The 6,108-nt window shown below is 47.5% G+C and overlaps 1 pseudogene; it reads right to left on the bottom strand.

Moving 5' to 3' along the window:
- Positions 1 to 5,097: 5,097 nt before the first annotated feature.
- On the bottom strand, positions 5,098 to 5,680 carry LOC130542584 (immunoglobulin lambda variable 1-40-like; annotated as a pseudogene).
- Positions 5,681 to 6,108: the final 428 nt, after the last annotated feature.

Genomic DNA, 6,108 nt, shown 5'->3' with positions numbered 1-6,108 from the left:
AAGTTTTATTCTTTTGGATGCCATCTTAAATTTTGATAGCCTCTTGGGCTTCTTCATTGTTGATGTAGAGAAAATCACCTGATTGGTGTAGGGAATTTACGACACGAACTCCTGTAGGAGATACTAGGCAAACACAGCTTAGGGGTGATAGTAGAATGTGTTCCCTATTTTGGAAGAGTAGGAACAAGTAATGAAGCAGGAGGAAATAGGAGAGGGAAGCTCTGCGTCCATGAGCATGAAATGCACGACCTCACAGGGTAGACTGGAGCACAGGATCAGGTTGAGAACTCAGTGGAACCTGTGCTGCCTCCAGTACTCACGGGTAAAACAGAAGAGCATAGTTGTTGGGTTTTTTAAAATTTTTCTAGTTTGAGAAATAACTTGTTTATGTGTTCTAGAACTTATTTAGTTATTTGTGAAACACTAATCTTAGAAGCACCCGCTATTTTGATTGGTGCAGGTAAGGAAGCAATAGGAAGTGTCAGGAAGGACCCCCCTCTGTGCTCCTGACCCTGTGGTTCTGTCAGGACTGAGAGGAGACCTCTGCTTCCCTCTCTCTGCCTCCTCAGGGTGTGGTCCTGGGGAGAGGACACTCCCTCCTGTTACCCAGCCCCTCTCTGCTGGTTGAGCAGCTCCCACTCCCTCCTCCAGCCTCCAGCATCTCTCACCACCTTCCCCCTGGACCCAGATTCCTCTTTCTCTGAGAAGGTCAGTGACATCAAAAGATAATCTCTCAAGCTTTGACACCAACCTTGGACTGTTGTATTATTTGGAGACTGAGAAAATAATGTAATCCACCCCACTAATTCAACTTTATATTTACACTAGAACTTTGCAGTTACAAGCCTACAAAGTTCTGATTATAAATTATTCACAGATAATTTTACTTCCATTTTATTGATTCATATGCTCTAATACTGACACATTTTCAGTTATGTTTTTACCTGTTATACAAATCATTGGCCATTACCCTCTACAGTAAGAGCCAGATATTAATCATTTGCATCATTTTCACATTCAATATCAGTATTTTGGCCAATATCAAAAATAAATAGATATCAGTAGGATAGGACATGTGCATGACAAAATTCAGGGATGCTCACCAGAGGGTCATTCATGTCGAGGGGATGGAGGCTATTAAAGTGAGTCTTTAGGTGGGAGGTTACCAAAGACCATCAGTCTTCCCCCATATGTGTGTGTCTGGCCCACCTGTCAGCTCCCCATGTGAGGAAGAACTGAACGAAGACACTCAGGAAGATACATGGATCTTCACCAGAACATTGGTTCCCTTGGGATGATGTATCTTCTCCATTTGGGGTAGTTGTCTATGACCGTACATCTACTCCACATATGTGTCCCATCTCTGCTTCTGGTCAAGGACAAAGGTAGGTATGAGAAAGGAACGTGGAAATGGAAATAAGGAACCGATTCTCAGAAGGGATACAGACGAATGTGGTCCAGGGAAGGTCTGTGCCTCATGCAGTGAACAAAAGGGACCAGAGGTCCCTCAAGGAATTCCAGGTGAAGGTAGGGTTCCCCCTCCCCGTCCTCTGAGGAAGACATGGATAATAGAGTAGGAGAGGGACTGGTCAGTTACTCTTTTGGGCAGGATATTGGAGTTCTGGGGATGCCTTGGAGTGGGGGAGGAGGTGAAACAAGGAAGAGTAGGAGGAATGAGGAGCCTCTAAGGCAGAAAGAAAGGACTCCCTCTGCTTAATCCATTGCAGGTTCCCAGCACAGAGCCTCTGCCTCTCCAGAGGGGAGTTGTGTGAGGACCCTGCAGAAAATGGTGGAATGAATGGCTGAGGGCATGAGGAAGCTGGGTGGGCACAGAGAACCTGCAAGAAGATTGACCCAGTCTCTGGGGCACCTGAGTGGCTCAGTCAGTTAAATGTGTGCCTCTTGATTTAGGCTTAGGCCCTGATTTCATGGTTGGGAGGTCAGCCCCATGCAGGGCTCCACACTCAGCAGGGAGTCAGCTAGAGGATTCTCTCTCTCCCTCTCCCTTTGCCCCTCCCCCTTCTCTCTCTCTCTCTCAAATAAATACATATCTTTTTTTCTTAAAGAAGAAGATTGAACCAGTCACTGCTCAAGACACTGTGAGCTCAGAGATGCCGTTGTGAGCTGAGCTGTCATCTGTCCCCCCGCCTTGTGTCTTCCATTTTGTGGGAGTTCCACCCCCATACTCCTTTCAAGACACTGCACAACAGTTCCTCCCATCAGAAGAGCCTTGTTCCCAACTGTGCTCCCTGACATTTGCTCATCTGGGCAGGGACCTCAATTGTACTAACCTGGACGTTCCTGCTGCTCCAGACTTCAGGGCAGGAGCAGGTGACTCTTCAGGAATCCCACACGGGGTGGGGCTGGTGGACACCACCACCTGCAGGTGAGGTCAGGGACTCTTCAGTGAGCTGCACTCGAATGACAGGTACTGATCTCATGTGGACTGCATGTTGCAAATGTACTGGGGGCCATGTAGGAAGCATAACACCACAGCCTCCCAAGGGCCACTATGGGACTGGGGACACTGAGTTTCACTCATTCCTCCCCTTTGTTCTGGGGAATAGAGTCTTTCATGCAAATACCCTGCTGCCACCCCCCATGTCCAGTCCCTGCATCACTCTGGGCTGGTGATGGTTGCAGTCACAGGAAGAAGGAAGAGATGACATGGGTTCCCCAGGGGCTGAAGGAGACCAGCATCCAGTTTCTCCAGGGGTTAGAGGGCCACAGTGGAGGAGAGTCACACACGTGGAGAGCACATTGCCCCCAGTCCCACTAGAGAAGGCTCGGGCTCCTCCCACATGGGAAGGAGGTCGGCATTTGTCTTTAATCTCTTGTCAGTTTCACGGCACCCCGTGCTGGCCACAGATCACAAATTCTATTTAAATGTAATTGGTACTTCAAAATCCTGTTTTTAAAAGACAGAATAGACCACAACTTACTATCTTTTGAATGAAATGGATAATACACAAATATGCAAACTATGAATTGACATGTGGACAAAATAAAAAATGAAGAAGAATCACAATGTTAACCTCTGTTATAATAAGACATTAAAACATACTTTATTAGGAAGAAAAACATGGTTCCATTAGAAAAAGAGCGAATAAACAGACCAATTTCTGTAGAAAAAAATATGGGCTCCTGGGTGACTCAGTCGGTTAAGCGTCTGCCTTCCATTCAGGTTACGATCCAGGGTCCTGGGATCAAGCCCCTTGTGGGGCTCCCTGCTCAGTGAAGAGTCAGCTTGTCCCTCTGCCCCTCCCCCAGCTCATGCTTGCTCTTTCTTTCACTGTTTCTCTCTCTCTCTTTCAAATAAATAAATAAATAAATAAATAAATAAATAAATAAATAATATCTTTTTAAGAAAAAGAAGAAGGAAAGGCAGAGAATAATATTAGAAACTATTCCACCAAAAGGCATGAGATGAGGTTAGCTTCACAGGAAACACTAACAAGCCTTCAGAAAGCAGAATATTTTATTTGTTTGCTTCATATATATGTTATTTCAAAATATTGAAAAACAATGGAAACTTTCATTTTATTTTATTTTTTATTTATTTTTTTTACTTTTAAAAGCAAGCTCCATGCCCAATGTGGGGCTTGAACTCAAGACCCTGAAATCCAGAATTGCATACTCTACTGACTGAGCCAGCCAGGTGTCCCCGGAAAATTTAAATTCTTATAGAAACAAAATGTAATACTGATAGAGACACCTGAAAAATAATATACAGGAAATGGAAATTTGCAGACCGGTATTACAACCTCTTTTGCAAATGATCTAAATGCAGTATCAACAGTGTGACTCCAATATCACAACCATATGTTCATACACCGTGACCATATGTGATTTACAGCAGGTGTACAAGTCGAATTCCGTGTTAATAAATTATTTTATATAAGATATCCTATTAATAAATCAATAGATGAAAATCACATTATCTCACTAGATCTTGAAAGAGCCTTTGACAAATGGAAAGCAAAGTCCTAACAAAAGCTACATAAAATGGAAACAGACACATTTGTACCGTGGTAACACACGCTCTCCTACATGCCTAGAACTCAGCCCCACAGACAGGAAATTAGCTACTGTGGGGGGGGGGCATTTCTACAAGATCAGGAAGACGTATATGTGACCTTAACTTCATTATTCTTCAATACCTTTCTGCAAGTAATAGACAATAAAAGTGAACAAGAAAATTTACTGGTTAGATCGCAGCATTGGTGGGAATAAGAAGGGAGTCATCCCCAAAGACCCAAATATATGATTTCCCAATCCTTCCTGATAGAAATCAGCCCAATGAGCAGAAAGAGCAGGCATTCTTATGGAAGAATAACAGGAATATATAGGTCTGGAGACTTCTAGAGATTGGCAAAGGACCAAGATTGAAGATCCAAGATTCCTCACAATTCATGGGAGAGATGAGCACCATGGACATGCCACCCCCGGTCCATGAACTTCAGTGCGGAGACCCTGTGTCCCAATGGATGGGGGCGATGACCTTTCTGTGTCCTTGGAGTCCCTTTGTCTAGGGAGAGGCTCCTGTGAGTGACTGGGGGGACAGGAAGGAAGGAGGAGCCCTCACTCCCAGGACATACCCTTGCATGGACTTGGCCCCAGGGTGGCGGCAGCAGGAGCAGCAGAAGCAGAAGCCACAGGCAGAGTCCGAGCAGGTCCGCATTTCCACAGGCCTGGAGCTCTGTGTGAGCCCTGAGATCCTGTCATAGGATAGGCAGTGGGGAGCAGAATGTCCCCAGACTACAGCCCAGGGATGGTCAGGGAGCCAGAGCTGTCAGGACTGGAAACAAAGAAAGGGTCCCCAGAAGTTCTCACCGTCATAATAGTTGAAGATTTGTCTCCCCATAGATGGTACCAGAACACATATTGGAAACTCCCGACGTGTCAGGACTCAGACATAACTATACTGTTTTGCTGGTTCTTTCCCAACTCATAATGGACTCTGTCCACTGCGTGTCCTGCCCCTGGTACCCAGAAATTTTTGCTCAATTTGAGAAAATGACAATATCTGTGGCTAACCAGGATGGGGTCCAGGGACAAATTTAAAAGAATGTGCAAAGAATCTGCGGACAAATTTCCTCAGACGGATCTCAGGCCCCAGGTTATACCAAACAAACAAAGGAAGCAGCTGACTTGGCCAGGTAGATAGTGCTGCACAGGGGGCCACATTGCTGTGGGGATAGCCCAGGGCACTGTGTGAGCATGCAGTCTGCTGTCATGGGATGGGCAGTAGTAACCAGCCTCGTCCTCAGCCTGGAGCCCAGCGATGGTCAGGGAGCCTGAGTTGCCAGACCTGGAGCCAGAGGAGCGATCAGGGACACCTGAGGGTGGATCTCTATCACAATGGATGACGGTTCTGGGGGGGTTCCTGGGAGCTGTTGGTACCAGCTCACACAATACGCACTCCCGATGTGGAGCCGCTTCCAGTGCAGGAGATGGTGACTGTCCGGCCCAGGGATCCACCCACAGAAGGCTTCTGAGTCAGCACAGACTGGGCCCAGGACCCTGCAAGTGGGAGAGACAGGGACAGGGTGATCTGGGGTCTGCAGACAAGAAGAGGAAGCAGAACACACCTGTTCTCCCAGGGCCTCTTCCCCTGTCCCTGCCTCCAGTCACCTGTGCAGTGAGCAAGGAGGGTGAGAAGGAGGAGGGACCAGGCCATGGTGCAGGTTATCCCTGGTCCTGACTTCTGTGCCCCACAGCTGAGCAGAGCCTCCCCTCATCTCTCCCTTCCCCTCTTCATCCTCTGAGAGAGGGAGGGCCCATCCATGCAAATGAGACCCCAGATCTCTGACCCCTCCCTGGCCCTGGGTAAGATCCTTCTGCCTGAAGATGTCAGTGGGGTCGGTAGGGGTGGGGCTGTGTGGGGACAGGGGTGGGAGTCCCAGCTGTGAGCTCTGAGCCTAAGGCACAGGCAGGACCAGGGGGCAGGTCCCAGCTCTAATCCCCCCCTCCTCAAAAATGGGACCCGAGTGCCCCCTGGTGTCCAGACTCAGGGAAACTATTGTGTGACTGACTGGTAACCAGGGCCCATCAGACCCATCTGTAACCCCACCTGCTCAACTGTTTTGCCCACTGTTCCCTGCATTA

The sequence above is a fragment of the Ursus arctos genome, unplaced genomic scaffold (genome assembly GCF_023065955.2).
Source record: "Ursus arctos isolate Adak ecotype North America unplaced genomic scaffold, UrsArc2.0 scaffold_39, whole genome shotgun sequence".
NCBI lineage: Eukaryota > Metazoa > Chordata > Mammalia > Carnivora > Ursidae > Ursus > Ursus arctos.
The sequence above is the reverse complement of the archived record's forward strand: the minus strand, read 5'-3'. Positions and strand labels throughout refer to the sequence as shown.